Genomic DNA, 18,202 nt, shown 5'->3' with positions numbered 1-18,202 from the left:
TGATAGTTGCAAAATAAGGTAAGGATTATCTTATTATTAGGTTGGACGAATTTAAGGTGATAAGGCCTTAGAATTCGACTATGATAAGGATTCAAGGATTATCTTATGGGTTGTTTTGTGGATAAGCAACTAGATAAAGATAATGACTGAAACCCTATCTCTACACCTATATAAAGACCCTAAGGCTCATGAATTCGTGTAACCCTTCCCAAGAGGTCCTAGAGACGAATTCTCATACCTCTCCTCTCTCCTTATACCTTCTCCATTTGCTCTTGGTGTTTGTAAGCCATTAGAGGAGTGACACTTGTGACTCTAAGCATTCCAAAGTCAATTCAAGGAGGAATTAGGATTGTTATTACTCTATAACAATCAAGGTATGTTCTTAAACCTAATTATATGTTAATATCGATTTCCATATGCTAGAATTAGGGTTTATAGTCTTGGATTCAAAGCATGTACAATAGAGAAACCTAGATCCAAGCTTTAGGGTTTGTATGAGCACATAGGATGTCTTATGACCAAAACCCATCAGTGGTATCAGAGCCTAGGATGGTTTCAATTGTATTGATGCATTGTATATCTAAAAAATTCGATTTTTTGGTGTTCTAGAGGCTGGACTCGCCGAGTCCATAGCTGAACTCGCCGAGTCCAGGGTGACTCGACGAATCCAGGATTGACTCGACGAGTCAAGCTCGTCAGATAGTGCTTATCTCGGGATTTCTTGCTGTTTTTGCATTAGGATAGTTACCTTATCATGTTAGATCAATATAAATCCGATTTTATGATATATATGACTATATCCTTGATCTAATTAAAGATAATTATCAATTAACAAAATATTTGTTTCCTTATATGATAATTGATTGATTATTTTGATTAAATTGATAAATTGTTTTGCAAGAAATCATTAAATAAATCAAATATAGATAATTTTGTGATTAAATGTTAATTTAGATTATTTGTTATTTGATCCTTGTTGTTATGAAAAGTTTCATATTTTACCCTTTAGGTTTTATAGTTTAAATTTGAACCCAAAAGTTTTGTTGTTTTGAAATTTAAATAGTTAAAACCCTAACGTTTTGAAAAGTTCAAATACACCCTTATGGTTTTATTAATTAATTAAGGAGTATAATTAAAAGAGATTTAATAAATCCATAAAATTTTAGGTTAACCATTTAATTGAATTAAAAGTGTAATTGTTAAAGTTAACCACATAGTATTTTAAAAGTATAAAATGCACCCTATACTATATATAACATTAAAAGTCTAACATTATATATATGTATGAGTAAAAGTCAGTCTTACCATTAGTAGGCCTCATTCACGAAGCTGGTCTATAAGGGGTGTTTAAGGAAATTGCCTATAATATGGCGATTGAATGGGTATCCACTCTTACCCACCGTACTCTTGACTAGTGGAGGGTCGTTAGCTGAACGGGTAGGATAGGACGAAAACCTTCCATTATAAGTATAATGAAATACATAGTAACTAAATGTTTTGCAAATTCCCAATCTTAGTTACTTAGGCAAAAGTGAATTGATGCAATTCCATGAAATTACACTTTGTGCCCTTGCGAAGACGTTAGTGGAGCGTGTGTGGTTTACCGGCACACTAAATGGTTGTAAGCAAAGGTATCAAAGGGTGACTCAATGTTTGTCATAGTTCGGTGGAGCGTGTGTGGTTTACCGGCACATCGAATAGGTGATTGTAACATGTGAGGGCACCATGTAAGTTTGCATGGTTATTCACACCCGCTTTGTGATCCTCGGCATCCCAGTCACAAACAAGAGGGGCATATCGAGATTTAAACATGCCATTGAAAGTTCAATGAATCTCAAAGGATCTAGGAGTTTTCATAGATCTAAAACTTAAATTTCTTTTTCGTTTTTCATGGTGGAAATTAGTGAGTCGTCATTCACTTACCTTCAAATATTCTGCAACTAGATTACGACATCCCTTTTCTAGGTTGTAGCGTATTGTGTTGGGTCCTAGCCTTGGTATCTCATTTGGGTGATTTACTAAGGACTCAATCGATCAACTAACTTGAATTTGTTTTCTCCCGTTTTGTAGATGTCAAAGTTCGACAACTATGGTCTTCCCAAATCCCGTGGAACAAGCATTCCACATGAAGATGATATTCCACGATTCGATCGAGGAACAAGAAATCATGCTTCACTTCCTCCTCCTCCTCCAAATATTCTCCCTAACCCACAAGATTGTAAATGTGAAAGGTTCAATATCACTCAAGCCCTTTTGGCAAGTAAACATAAAGAAGGAAAGTCGGTGTGTGCACACGTCTTAGAGATGAAGTCACACATTGATAGGTTAAGAATGATGGGATCCATTGTCGGTGAAGAGATGGCTGTTGATTGGGTTCTTCAGTCACTTCCTAACTCGTATAGTGAGTTCGTAAGAGAGTACTATATGATGAACCACGACGTAACCCTTATTGATCTCACCTATATGCTTATTGCTGCTGAATCAGCAATGGTTTGGCGCAATAGAAAAGCAAAGTTGATTGGTGAATCTGCCTTCAAGACCTCTATGGATATAGACAATGGCAATGAAAGACATGCAATGATCAAAAAGTTTGATCATAAGAGAAAGGCAATGTTTGAAGTAGTTCCATGTGTTGTTTCTAAAGAGTCAATTTGCTTTTATTGCCAAGAGAAGGGACATTGGAGACGAAGTTACCCAATTTACCTAAGAGATCTAAGAGATGGGAGAGTCAAAAGTATGACTACGATTCAGGTAAAATCCACTATCTAACTCCATTAAGTTCCTATTCATTGATTCTTAATACAAGATGTGATAAGATTGCATTTGAATGTTTTGAAGGATCAGTGAAAAGAAAGGAAGCTTGATAAGAGAGCAAGATGAATCTAATCACAAGAGATGGATCTTGATCGCATGGACTTGAAGATTGGATTTTGAGCTTAGATAGTTATGATAGACTTGTTAGAAATTTTCCTTTTACATAGTTTTCAATAGATTTTGCATTATAAGGACAAATGCTTTTCCGCTGCTTTTATAAATAAAATAAATTTTGTTTGACTTATTTATTTATTTGTTTACTTCCTTGCAATGAAATCGTTATGAAAATTGATGTTTGTATATTTCTACAACGAATGGATATGATTCCTAGTTATTTATTTATGGAAATGTCGAGAATTTACCAAATAGGGAGAATTTGGAATCACGCAACTTGGTTGCATGATGAATGAGAAATTTCATATTTGGAAATTAGACAAATTCGTTGACAAAATGTCAAGTGAAGGACTAGGAGATCGAGTACACAAAGTTGTGTGTTGATCAAGTTCACCATAAGAGTAACAAAGATATTCATCATGATTTACTAAAGGTTTAGTAAATATGAATATACTTACAGGATTAAGTGTAATTCTAAATTGATTAAAGGGTTTAGATCAATAGTAGAACGAATAAGAAGAATCAAGTAGGCAGAAAAATAAAAGTTTCTCCATTCTAAGAAGAAGGGAGAGTAGCTTTTATGCTTTATAATAGGTCTTAATGATTAAGAACCATATCTTAATTGATCCTCTAAGTGAGTCTTAGTACAATTGTATGTTTAAGAAGAGGAATCAAGGATTGAAGAAATGGTTAAATCAAGAAGTCTATCATACTTCGTTCCAATAACAAGTCTTAAAGTTAAGATTGTGACAATGAGTGAAAAGTATTAAAGGTTTATAACATTCATCAAATGTGGAAAGTTGTGATGTCTTGAATAAGACAAAGGCCAACTAGGACCAATTTATGAAGTGTTTTGATAAAAGCTACACTAACTCTTGAATATTTGGTTGTTAACAAATGTTTATTGACAAGAGAATCTTATATGTCAAGGAGTCAGTGGGAGTCTTAATGGTCTTGAAAGGTTTCAAGAACAAATCAAATAAACCTCATCGATCATCACTAGCACACGAGTTGAGGTTAAGAACCTATCGTGTTGACATTATTTTGTTTCTGTGCTGTACCAATTGAGTTAATTATGCATGTGAGTCCTATGAGTTCTCATCTTGAACGCATAAAAGGCAATGCACCTTAATCAATGAAACATACATTGATAGGAAAAGGTGAGCTGCTTAACTACTTGGAAGACGTGGTGGGCAGCTGTGCTACCATAAGGCAAGAAATCAAGATTAAGAAAGTTCGGTCCATATGAGTTTGAATTTGTCATAAACTTTGTTTTTAACAAATTCACATGGATAGGAACAAATACACCATTTAAATCTAAGTGTCATAAGATTTCCTCCTTCATGAAAATGATTGTGAGGAAATGCTTTCACTAAGAAAGATTTTAAAAAGATAGTGATTGTAAAATTGCATTCTCGAATTCGATCATGGTTACGGTATCCCTTTCCATAATTTGAATTGTGAGGTTTGGCAATTAGTCTTAATTGTTAAGACACACATATGAACTATCTAAGGCAAAGGTGTATAAGTTCAAGAAAAAAGATTATCAAAGCACTAAGTATTAGAAACATGGACTTGAGAAATTCAATAGGTATTGTCTTTCTGAAAGTTAAGATGTTTATGAATACATGTCGAAGCTAGTGGGAGCATAAGTGTTATGTTTTATGGTAATCATCATGATAGTGGGAGCATAAAAGTTATGATTGTATGATTATTATGGAAAGTTTTGCAAGTTTGCAATATTAATTATAGAAAACAAGAGTTATACCTTGCAAAGTCGTAAGGGTTGCATAGTTGTTTTGCTATAATTAAGGGAGAGAATATTATGCTTCATTTCAAATCTAAAGGCTTAGGTTGAGAAATGTTAATAAATTTAGTTAAAGGTACATAGTGTGTTCTTAAAATTTCGATTATGATTACGGAATTCCTTTTCACAATTCGAATTTTGAGAATATAGCAAATAAAACATTGTGCATCGTGTCCCATACGCTTCGGGTATAGGATCGATTGCAAATGCTTTAATATTTGACCATTCTAAAATTTTCCAAATGTCTAGCGCATTTAGAGGGAAAAGGGACTAAAATTGGTTTTGACTAAAATAATTAAATAACTATCAAAGGACAATCCAAAGTTCGACGAAGATTGGTCGCTTCTGAGTAGTTGGAAGTATAGTATTGGAAAATATGGAAATGTTTCCATATTGGATGGACCATATCGGCATTATTATGAATAGATAAGATTCTATTAAGAAATGAGTTGTCATATGGAAAATATGGAAGCGTGTCCATGTTGGGAATTGAATATTGAAAATCTATGTCTAGATTAGAAACTTTTATGCAAAAGGATGTTCAAAGGAATGTACTTTGAGAGAGAGACATCATATCTAAGGAATTCTCTTGTAACAATCTCCGATGGAGGACTTTGTAATATAATTGACAATAGTCTTTGTGACTTTGGTGCAGTGACATTACGAAAGGATCGTTGCATAAAGTGTTAGAATCTAGCATATTGTATAAGTGACAAGAATTTGATATTCTTAAACTTATGAAAAATGGATTGGGAGTTGTGAAATGAGAATGATTGGAAATGTGTTCAATTTGTCTATTTCACAAAAGTAAGAACCATATGTAAACATTGTGTGCATGCTAGGAGCATGGGACAAGTGTTGGAATTCAAGTAAGAAGTTGATTACCCGAAACGACAAATAATGAGTAATCAATATGGTGATAAATAAAAGGCGTTTTATTTATACTCAAAGGTTTGAGGCCATATGGGATTAGTATTATTCTTGTGTTTCACATTTGCATGTTTTGACTTCCTGAATAATTGAGTTTATTAAGAATAATCGAATTATTCGAACGGGCCACAGCCATTCATATGTTGGAAGTAGATATGAATGAAGACTGTCATGAATTGGTGTGTGGATTGTCTAAAGAGCATTAGACATAGAAAATGTTTGTTGCAACGTTCATGAGTGCTTATGAATATGATTTGAGCATTGGATTCAACCCACGCTCACTTGGATCACTCCATGAATTGTATCACGAGTAATTAGTGAGACGATAACATCTTATATTCTTGAAACTGAGATGTGTGAGTTGTATCTTGCAAATCGGTTGCACATTGATAATATGTAAACGCACCAGTAACTTGGTGTTATAAAACATATTGTTGTGTGTAATTCGGTGGGTGAGTGCAACCAAGCATTGTATCAAAGTTTATCCATTCATTTTATTCAAAGTAGGATAAAAGCCATATCTTTTGGGCCCTTCGATGGTTTAGTGATGACAAACGTAAATGCTCGGCCGGGCTAGGGCTAATTTGATTTGTTCAATTAGTCGGTTGTCATAAATCGGAAATCGAGAAATAGTACAAAGAGAATGATTAAAAATCATATCTCATACGATATCTAGAATGGAGGAATATATGATCCCTTATCTAAGGACATGCGTATCTGATAGGATCAGAGTTGACAACGGCTTTGGAAAGCTACGATTGCAGATCAGGATCTGAAGTCATACGCATAATAGTTATTAGACTTATCCAAGTGGGAGACTGTTGGATTAGTGTCTAAGTCCATAACTATTTTGGTATGTACTTGACCCGATGGTGCATGGTCCTTTTGGGTTGCCTTCACCAAAGCAACTTGATTGGAGAAATAAATAAAGAAAGAGAGGTTATTATGATTTATTAATATGTTATAAGAATAATATATTAAAGGAGAAATCATATTTGTTTAATTAATAATTGGTCAATAATTAATTAGGAATTAATTTTGTGATCAAGTGTAATTAATTAAACTAGAGGGGCTGATTTGTAAGTATGTGATAGTTGCAAAATAAGGTAAGGATTATCTTATTATTAGGTTGGACGAATTTAAGGTGATAAGGCCTTAGAATTCGACTATGATAAGGATTCAAGGATTATCTTATGGGTTGCTTTGTGGATAAGCAACTAGATAAAAATAATGACTGAAACCCTATCTCTACACCTATATAAAGACCCTAAGGCTCATGAATTCGTGTAACCCTTCCCAAGAGGTCCTAGAGATGAATTCTCATACCTCTCCTCTCTCCTTATACCTTCTCCATTTGCTCTTGGTGTTTGTAAGCCATTAGAGGAGTGACACTTGTGACTCTAAGCATTCCAAAGTCAATTCAAGGAGGAATTAGGATTGTTATTACTCTATAACAATCAAGGTATGTTCTTAAACCTAATTATATGTTAATATCGATTTCCATATGCTAGAATTAGGGTTTATAGTCTTGGATTCAAAGCATGTACAAGAGAGAAACCTAGATCCAAGCTTTAGGGTTTGTATGAGCACATAGGATGTCTTATGACCAAAACCCATCAGTACACTCCCAAGAAACTCTAGTGCGGAAAACCAACATGTGTGTGCATGATGTGTCGCTACCGCGCCACCTCCTTCCCCTTCGCTGAAGAGGTACCTGAAACTAAAACTGTAAACTGTAAGCACGAAGCTTAGTGAGTTCCCCCATCTTACCACATACCATACAATCATATAACATATATACTGCCGGGCAATTTTGGGGTGCCCGACCTACCCGGCACGGCCATTCTGGGGTGCCGACCTACCCGTACGGCCATTCTGAGGTGCCGAGCTACCTGTTTCAAGCCATTCTGGGGTGCTGACCTACCTATGTCAAGCCATTCTGGGGTGTTGACCTACCCGTCGGTCCTAACAACTGACCCTCGGGGACTATTCCACCCCATACTACTACTATCACATATATCATAACATAACATACTACCAGACATATATTGGGTGTCCGAACTGCCCTTCGGTCCAAACAACCGAACTTGGGGACTGTTCCCCTCCACCACTATCACATATAACATATCATGCCATCGTATAAACATATCATAACATACTTTCAAACATATATGGGGTGTCCGAACTGCCCTTCGGTCCTAACAAGAGAACTCTACTACTATCACATATAACATATCAGGTAGCAAAAAACCTAGATGATATCACAAAGACAATCATCTAACATAAAACTCCTACTGGTGGGCCGGCATTGTGGCCGTAGACCCACCGCTACTGGAAGGTAACTCACCTCGAACAAGTAGCTGCTGATAATCTGTGTGGGAAGTCGCTGTCTTCTGCCGCTCCGAAAATCCTTCGGCTACCATCCCCATAAAACACTTAGTCAAAAACTGACATTTACTCTTAGGGTAAAATGACTATTTTACCCTCAATCCAGTCCAAGTCAAAGTCAACCTCAAGTTGACCCGACTCACCGAGTTGGGCCATCAACTCGTCGAGTCCCTAACCCTTTACACGTCCTCATCCATGACTCGACTCGTCGAGTTTGGCGATGACTCGACGAGTTCCTCTCCTATAAGAACATTGAATGATCCTTCATCTGAATCGCCGAGTTGTATGAACAACTCGTCGAGTTCACCTTCATCAGATGAACAAGTCTAACCTCGACTCGCCGAGTTGTATGAACAACTCGTCGAGTTCATCTTTAGTCTTAAGGATATTGCCTTATACTTGCCGAGTCTATTCTAGCACTCGTCGAGTCCCATGAACTCCAGGCCTAAAATTACGTCTAATGCTTTGGGTCACTCTTTCTGTCTGGTTACAACCCTTCTAACACTCAACTGAGTTCTTTTGACCCTCAACAGATATGAGACTCAAAGCCTTGGACTCATCAAGTCCCATGAACGGACTTGCCGAGTCGATCACGTCCAAACTCTAAATCCTCTTTTTTTGATGTACAACCTTTGATCAAAAGATATATCTAAGCTTCTACAATCGATCTAGCAAGTAAAGTTACAAACATTACGTGCATGCATGGAATAATGAGCTTAAATGGCTCAAAAAGGAACTCCCAACATGCATGAGGCTTTCCATGGGCTCTAAAATAGTTGTTTTCTGCCTTAGGGTCCCTCAAGAACTCTGGATCCGATACCCTAGCCCTCAACCATGCTTGCAATCATGGTTGGTTGCCAAAATGGCTCTTAGAAGTCCTAACTTCATTCACAAATAGATCCATAATAATAATGAGCAAGTTATAAACTTTATACCTCAAATGCACTGTAGAAGATGCTCAAACTCGGATCCCTCTAGCCTCCTCTTGTTCCTTCAAGCTTTTCCTTCCTTCCTTGGATCACAAAGGCACCAAAATCACTCAAAATGCCTTAGATCTTTAATCACACGATTTGGATTGCTATGGGGGTCTTCTGGAAGCAAATGGGATGAAGGGTGATCGAATAAGTTGTTTAAATAAGCTGAAAACCCTCATATTAGGGTTTTTGTCCAGATTGGGTCTAATCGTCGAGTCTGGGACCCGACTCGTCGAGTCCATCATTTAAATCCCGTGTCTCACCCCGCTTCTACTCGGCGAGTTGGTCCTTCAACTCTCCGAGTCCAAGGCCACGAATGCAAAGTACTTACATAAAAATAAAAGAAATACATACCAAGAACCAGGTGCTACAAATATCCCCTACTTATTTCAGACTTCTTCGTCGAGTCTGCTGCTTGTTCTTAAAACAGCTCTGGGTAGTGTTCCATCATCTCGTCCACCGGCTCCCAAGTCTATTTTGTGCCCTTCCGGTGCTGCCATTGCACCTTCACGAGTTCCACTCTCTTGTTCCTTAGATCCTTCGACTTCCGGTCGAGGATCGCCACAGGTCGCTCAATGTAATTCAGGGTGCCATCAACCTGAATGTCCTCCAAGGGAACCACTTCCAAGTCATCCACCAGGAACTTTCGTAGTTGGGAAACATGGAAAGTGTTGTGGATCTGACTGAGTTCGGATGGTAGATCCAGCCTATACGCCGCCTTGCCCACCCGGGCTATAACCCTGAACGATCCAATGTACCTGGGGCCCAACTTGCCCCATTTCCTGAATCGGATAACGCCTTTCCATGGAGACACCTTCAGGAGAACCATATCCCCGACCTGGAACTCCAGGTCTAATCGGCGCTTATCGGCATAGCTTTTCTACCGACTCTGAGCAGTCTGAAGCCTGCTCCGGACCTGCTGAATCTTCACTGTCATCTTGAGCACTACATCAGTGCTCCCCATCACCCTCTGGCCAACTTCGCCCCAAAATATCGGAGTCCTGCACCTCCTCCCATACAACATTTCGAAGGGAGGGCGGTCAATGCTCGCATGGTAACTATTGTTGTAGGAGAACTCTACCAATGGAAGGTAGGGATCCCAACTGTGACAACCCAAAATTTTCATTCGGTCAAACCTTAAAGTCAACCACTTCAAATTATAAGTCAATCTCACTTTTATTTATTTTTAACAAATTTAAAGTTTGTTTGATTATTATAATAATTATTCTTTAAACGAACGGGTGAAAGGATGTGCCGTCTCGAGTCTTGAAATTTCAAAACCGCAAATACCACGTAGTTAAGAAATTCACGTCCAAAATTTTATGTTTGGGCCGTAAATTCCTCCAAAAACCGTAAAATCATGCCTTAAGCACGAGTTTACTCCCCAAAACTCTTCACTTCTCACTTCCATTCTTAAGAACAACTCCAAAACTCTCTCAACTATCATCCCGTTTTTCACCCGATTTCCCGAAAATGTAAGTATTTCTCGACTTGATTTGTTGATATATTATAACAACTAGTGATTATACATCTTTTCATCCATCCATTTTCATGTTTTGCTTAGATTTCCAAAACACCAAGAACACACACTAGTGTTCTTGGGCCCTTAGCACCTTTTCAAGCTTCTAACTAGTAAGTACTCCTACCCTAGTGTATTGTAAAGCTTGTTACCTTTCCATACATCAAGAAAACGTCCCAAGAACACCAAGATCAAGGTGTTTACGGTCCAAGAAGTTCTTGGACCGTAAACCCCAAATAAAGGTGCCAAAGTGTGCTTTAATCCTTCATAAGCCTTGGAAACTAGCCTAGACTCAACCATTGTTATGTTTAGGACTAGAAAACATCAAAATACCATAATCCTTAAGGTTTTACAATAGTAAACCCAAAAGAAAATCGTCTTAGGGCCGTGAACTCCTCAAAGGAGGGAAATGGTGCCCTAATCTCTTCCAAAGACTTAACCATCAAGTAGAAATGATTCTAAGGGTCTTGTAAAGCCTTAAAACATCAAATGGTCAAAGAAGTATGAGCTTACGGCCATAAAATCATGATTTTACGATCGTAAACTCATTTGTTGATGGCCTTAGAACCGTAAACTCCATTAGGGAGTTTTCCTTGAACCCTACACTCACTAGCCATGCCCTACAACACTTGGATGCAACCTTTGTGATCTTTAACACTTGAAACAAAGTGTTTCCATGTTCTAGAGTGTCTTAACTTAATTTATTAGTTATAAATTGACTAATTAGTCATATATATGTTTATTATATGATAACTTGGCACATTGTGTGTGTACAAGTCTCCGCTTGTCACCTAGCACCGTATCCGACACTTCAATCCAATCCACTCACTGCAAGTGAGGTCATACCCCTTTAACTAACCTTTGAAATGCTTTTAAATGTTTTAAATGCTTTATGGGGGGAATACAAGTTGAACCATGTTGGTTATTAGATCAATCATATGTGATTAATAACTAACATGCAAATGGATTTTTCACGCTTTAAACTGTTTTATCAAACAAATGACTTTAAACTGTTATCAAAATATTTTACATGTTTTTAAAACTTATATATTGTTAAAAACCATGTCTACTACATATATAGTTATATAAATAAGGTTTAAAGGACTTAGGAGAGACATCCCACTTTACTTCCTATCCTCGTTGGGTTGTGGTTCTAAAGTACCCGGTTGTTTGTCCGAGTGTCTTTGAATCCTTACTAATATATTGGGTATATATGTATAGACATAAAGATTTATATCTCAGTTTAGTACATTCAGTCATTCATCGAATTTACTAATAAACTATAATAGGTGTAGTTTAGGGTTATACTACTTACTACTTTTAGTTCAATAAGACATACATGAGTTAGTTCATTCATGAGTCATTACTTATTAGATTGAGAACATATACAACTATACTAGAATGAGAACATATACAACTATACTAGAATGAGAACATATACAACTATACTAGAAAAAGAACATATACAACGATACTAAGATGAGTAACAATACATTACATATACATGAATACGTTAACATAAATGTGATCCACTGTATCGGAGCATGCCTTCAATGTCATGGCCCGAGTTGTAGCCAGAGTTTCTTGGAGGGAGAGCGTGAGTGTGCGTATAGATCTATACTGGATTGACTATCCTACACCTTGCTGCTAGCTACAGCCGGACCTGCAGGTTTGCGGGTGCCAAACGTCATACCTTTTTACGACCTACATTGTCGTGTTTCACAATCGATAGTATAGTTGAGAAATCCATTTATGGATTAAAGCAAGCACCTCGCACATGGAATCTTTGCTTTGATGAGAAAGTCAAAGAGTTTGGCTTTTCTAGGAGTGATGATGAATCTTGTGTATGTGTAAAGGCTAGTAGGAGTATAGTTAGCTTTTTGGTATTGTATGTGGATGACATACTACTCATAGGAAATGACATTCCAACTCTGCAGGAAGTGAAGTCCTGGCTTGGGAAGTGTTTCTCTATGAAGGACCTAGGAGAAGCTGCCTATATTCTAGGGATAAGGATTTTGAGAGACCAGAGTAAAAGACTAATTAGACTTAGTCAAAGTCCCTACTTGGACAAGGTGCTAAAGAGATTCAGCATGCAGAACTCCAAGAAAGGAGAGTTACCCATCCAGAGTAACGCCAGATTGAGTAAGACACAAATCCCTAGTACTGAGGCTGAGATAGCAGAAATGAGTCGAATACCTTATTCTTAGGTTGTAGGATCGATCATGTATGCTATAGCGTGTACTCGACCTGATGTAGCCTTTGCGTTGATCATGGTTAGCAGGTATCAGTGGAACCCTGGCAAGGCACACTGGACTATGGTAAAGAATATCCTCAAGTACCTACGGAGGACTAAGGACTGGGTCCTTACCCTCGGTGGTAGTGATGACTTGAGAGTTGTAGGGTATAGTGATGCTGGCTTCCAGACAAATAGGGATAATTTCCACTCTCAGTCGGGCTGGGTCTTTACCCTAAACGGAGGAGCAATCACTTGGAAGAGTTCCAAGCAGGAGACAGTGGCTGATTCCACTTGTGAATTAGAGTATATAGCAGCGAGCGAGGCAGCAAAGGAGGAAATATGGCTGAAAAACTTCATTGGATACCTTGGAGTTGTACCAGCTATAAAAGAGCCTATGGAAATTTTCTGTGATAGTGAAAGTGTTGTTGCCTTAGCTAAGGAACCAAGGGATCACGGGAGATCCAGACACCTCGACATAAAATATCATTTTATCAGACATCGCATAGAAGAAGGAATCCTCGTGGCAAAGAGGGTATCATCGGATGAGAACCCAGCAGATCCCCTCACGAAGGGACTGAGTAGGGCTAAGCATCTTCAGCATGCTCGGAGCATAGGGCTAAAAGATGATATAAGCTTTAGTAGTTAGATAGATTATGAAATTTCTAAAGTGTAATTGACATTTGATGATAAATAATAATTGGTTGTTTATTTATGAGTAAAGTGGTACTATCTTTTGTCAATCGTTTACTATAATTTCTTTTGCATGTTTTGACTTCCAGAATAGTATGTGGTGGTTTTACATATTATTCAAATCTCCACAGTCAGTCATATATTGGAAGTAGATATGAATTAAGACTGTCATGAAGTTGGTTGTAGGTGTCAAGGTTAAGGACAGCACTTCATGAGTACTCATAAGTTCTGAGTATTGGGATTAACCCACGCTCACTGGAATCACTTCATGGAATTTTATCTCGAGTGATCGTGACACGGTAATATCATATAAGTCTTCAAACCTAGAGATATGATTTGTTACTTACGAGTTGGTTATGCATTGATTGTATGTAAGCGCATTGGTAACTCGATGTTATAAAACGTGCTTTTGTTTATAATTCAATGAGTAGTAGAACAAACATATGAGTCGAAGTTTATATATTCCTTCTTGGATTAGAAGCTGATATCTGGGCCCTCGATGATTTTTTTTTGACCTATGTACCGGGCCCGGTCAGAACTAAGTTGATGTGTTCAATTAAGTTCTTTGTCAAACAAATCGGAAATCGGGAAACAAACTGCTAGACAATAAGTAAGACATTGTTCCATGTATTTGTCTAGCTGATATCTAGAACAAAGGATTATATGATCACTTATCTTAAATGACGTATCATTATCTTCTTAGTTCTGAGAGATCTTGAAAGAGCTACGATTGCTGATTGGTTCCTGAAGTATTGCAGTTATAGTTATTAGACTTATCCAAGTGGGAGACTGTTGGATAGGTGTCTAAGTCCATACCTATTTCTGGTATGTACTTGACCTGACCCGGCATGGTCCATTTGGGTTGCATGGCATCATGCAATTGAATAAACTAGATGAGAGAAAATAACACTTATGGTTTATTAATATATTATAAGTTCTAATATATTAATAATATTATTTAATTAGTTTTGATCAAGAATTAATTTAGAATTAATTAAGTGGTCAAAAAGATAACTAATTAGATATATGGGTAGATTATGTAAATCTTCCATATCTTATATAGTGGGCTAAGAGGCTCCATGGATTATCAAGTTGGGTTCCACCCATAGGATGCTCCATGGAGTTAACCCATGGATTAAGAAATGAAGAGTCATGTTACATTAGGGTTTACCTAATGCAACACACTATATAAGCAATGTGTTTCTCCCCAAAATCGGCTACACTAACTAGAAGAAGAGGGCTTGGCCGATTTTGCAAGTGTTAGAGTTTTCTCTCAAGTTTGTTCATTGCATTTGGTGTTGTCTGAAGCATTTGAGGCATCACACTTGAGGTGCTAGGCTCACAAGGTTTTAAGGAACACTTTCAACAACAAGGTATGGTGTTCTATCTTGCAGTCAAAGAAAAATTGTTCCCCATGTATGCTAGATAGGAACATAACCTTGGAAATCAACTTTGCATGATAATTAGACAAACATAGATCCAAGGTTATTAGGGTTGCATGTACACTTAGGAAGTGTTAGAATGCTCAAAACCCATCAAAATGACTCCAATACTCCATCCCTTTGTAGTTTTCCTATGCGTTTCTTGCTTATATGTCCAAGACGACAATGCCATAATGTTGCTTTGTCCAAGTTATTATCATTAACATAATCAATACACAAAACATTATTTCCTAAGTTATCAACTATAGATACAGTTTCATACACACCATCATAAGGTAATGCTTTAAAATAAAAAAAAACATTATTAAAGAAAGCATTAATCGAACCAACTTCATTATCAAATGAAAAGGTAAAACCTTGTTTATACAATGCATGAAAGGAAATAACATTTCTTGCCATTTATGGCGAATAACAACATTTATTCAAATCTAAACTAAACCCACTACTTAGTGATAAAGTATAAACTCCAATCTTGGTGACAGGTGAAACTTTCCTATTCCCCATGATCAGGTTTATTCCTCCTTCCTCCACATCCTTACTTCTTCTTAGTCCCTGCAAATCAGAACATATATGAATACCGCAACCGGTATCAAGGACCCAAAAGTTAGAATAGGGTGAATTATTAGATAAGATAGTGTAAATACCTGCATGGATGGGTTTAACTTTCCCATCCTTCACATCTTGCTAGTACTTTGGGCAGTTCCGCTTCCAATGTGCCTTTTCATGATAATAGAAGCATTCAGCCTCTGTTGGGTCTGCAGATCTAGAAGGAGTAACAAAACCTTTCTTGGTTCCATTTGAAAAGGAGCCTTCAAGGGTCCTAGCCTTGGTACCCTTCGAAGACCTCTTCCTTTTCTTCCCTCTATCTTTCCCGAATGCCAATACAGGGGCGGAGTTGGTAGGAGTAGAAGTAACAACCGACTTACCCTTAAGACCACATTCCGCGGTCTTTAGGAGTCCTTGAAGTTTGATGAGTGTGACCTCTTCCTTATTTATGTGATATGTCATGCAGAATTGATCATATCACGAGGGTAAGGAGTGCAAAATGATATTTATTACAAGCTCCTCGGGGAAGTTCACATTAAGCTTCAGCAAACGGTCCACAAATCTTTGCATTTTCTGCATGTGGCCCATGATGGGTTCACCATCCTTCATTCGGATTGTTGTCATGGAGGAGATGATTTCATACCTCTCTTGTCATGCACTTTGATGGTATCTTTCCATCAAATATTGGTGCAATTCCAAAGGGTAGAAGTCCTCATAGGACTTTTGGAGTTTGGCTATCATGGTGGCCATCATGATGCATGGCACTTTGGTGGCATCCCTTTCATGTGTCCGGAAGTCAGCGATCTCCTGGGGAGTGGAAGTGGTCTCATTAATCTCCTTAAGCTCCTTATCGAGGATATATTCTTTGTCCTCGTAGCGGGTAATCATTCTGATGTTTCTGATCCACTCATTGAAGTTGGATCCATCAAAAGTTACTTTACCACACAAGTTCATAAGGGTAAAGGATCCATTAAGATTAGAGCCAGAAGCAACATTATTTGAAGACATCCGAGGAAGAAGAAAGAAAAGATTAGTTTAGATTTAGATATAGTCCTTAATAAAACACCCAAATATAATACTAAGGCCAGGACCCAATCACAATATATTATACTTAGAAGAGGTATGTCGTAATCTAAGTAATAACATATTTGAAAGGTAGGTGAATGACGATTCACCAATTTCCACCAAAAAATGAAATATTAAAATATTAAGTTTTTAATTTGTTTCTTAGAAATTCCTAGATTCTTTTGAGATTCAATGAACTTTTCAAAGGCATGTTTCAATCTCGAGTGTGCCCTCTAATTTTTGTGACTGGGATACCGAGGATCACAAAACGAGGTGTGAAGTAACCATGCAAATCACTTGGTACCCTTAATGTTTATCACTCAATCGATGTGTCGGTTAACCACACACGCTCCACCGATACTATGATAAACCTTAAGTCACCCTTTACCTACCTTGTTAAGTCTAAGTTAGTGTGCCGGTTAACGACACACGCTCCACCAACGACTTAAACAAAGTGTAAAGTGTAATTTCACGGATTAGCACCTTATTCACATTTTCCTAAAGTAACTAAGATTGGGAATTTAATAAAACATTTAATTACTTTATAATATTCATTATACTTTTAATGAAAGTTTATAAGTCCTTGTCCTACTCGTTCGGCTAACGACCCTCCACCGATCAAGGAAGCGGTGGGTGAGAGTGGACACCCATTAAGTTGCTATTTTATAGGCAACAACCTTATACCCCCCCCCCCCTTATAGAACGGCTTCGTGAATGAGGCGTATTAGTGGTAAGATGACTTGATCTTATACATATATATATATATATATATATATATATATATATATATATATATATATATATATATATATTATTAACTTATAATATTATAATAAGGGTTGAATTTTAACTTTTAAAATTCTAAGGGTTGGAACTAAAGTTTTAAGTGACTTTACATGTTCCAAAACTTGAGGGCAAGTTTTGTAACTTTACAAAACCTTTCATATTCATAACTTATGAGTCATTAAAATGAAGACTCTTCATTTTATAAGTTATGTGTTCTTTTAATGGTTTTTTAACACAAAGTGACTTTTGGTTACCCATAACTTGGGGACAAGTTATGGACTCCATTAAAACACATAAACATCATGAATTAATCATATAAACAGGTAACTCCTATGATCTATCAAGAACTCATAAGAACATGAATATTCATATAAAAAATTCAAGAACATATAAACACATATAATCATGAAAAATTGATATTAGCCATTGTAAATGGATTAGAACAACCATTACACCAACTAAAAAAAGTTTTACAACACCAAACCAGTTTAGGGTAATGTTTCTAGTCCATTTCCAACAACACAAATCGAATTTCTACATTCTGCATGGCCAACTCGTCGAGTGCACGAACTGATTCACCGAGTTGGTTGCATTTTCACTTGGACTCGTCGAGTCCCCTGTGCAGATAGTAAAAAATTGATTTTCAACACTATTTTGCATCAAGTATTCACAAACAAGCCTAGGCTCTGATACCACTGATGGGTTTTAAGCATTCGAACACTTCCTAAGTGTACATGCAACCCTAGAAAACCTTGGATCTATGTTTGTCTAAATACATGCTAAATATGATTTCCAAGGCTCATAATCCTATCTGGCATACAAGGGAACTTTTAAACTAAAAAGTTGGTTAGAATTACATACCTTGTAGTTGATTTGATTCCTTGAAAACCT

The sequence above is a fragment of the Lactuca saligna genome, chromosome 3 (assembly GCF_052625555.1).
Source record: "Lactuca saligna cultivar CGN05327 chromosome 3, ASM5262555v1, whole genome shotgun sequence".
Classification (NCBI taxonomy): domain Eukaryota; kingdom Viridiplantae; phylum Streptophyta; class Magnoliopsida; order Asterales; family Asteraceae; genus Lactuca; species Lactuca saligna.
Note: the sequence above shows the minus strand (reverse complement) of the source record.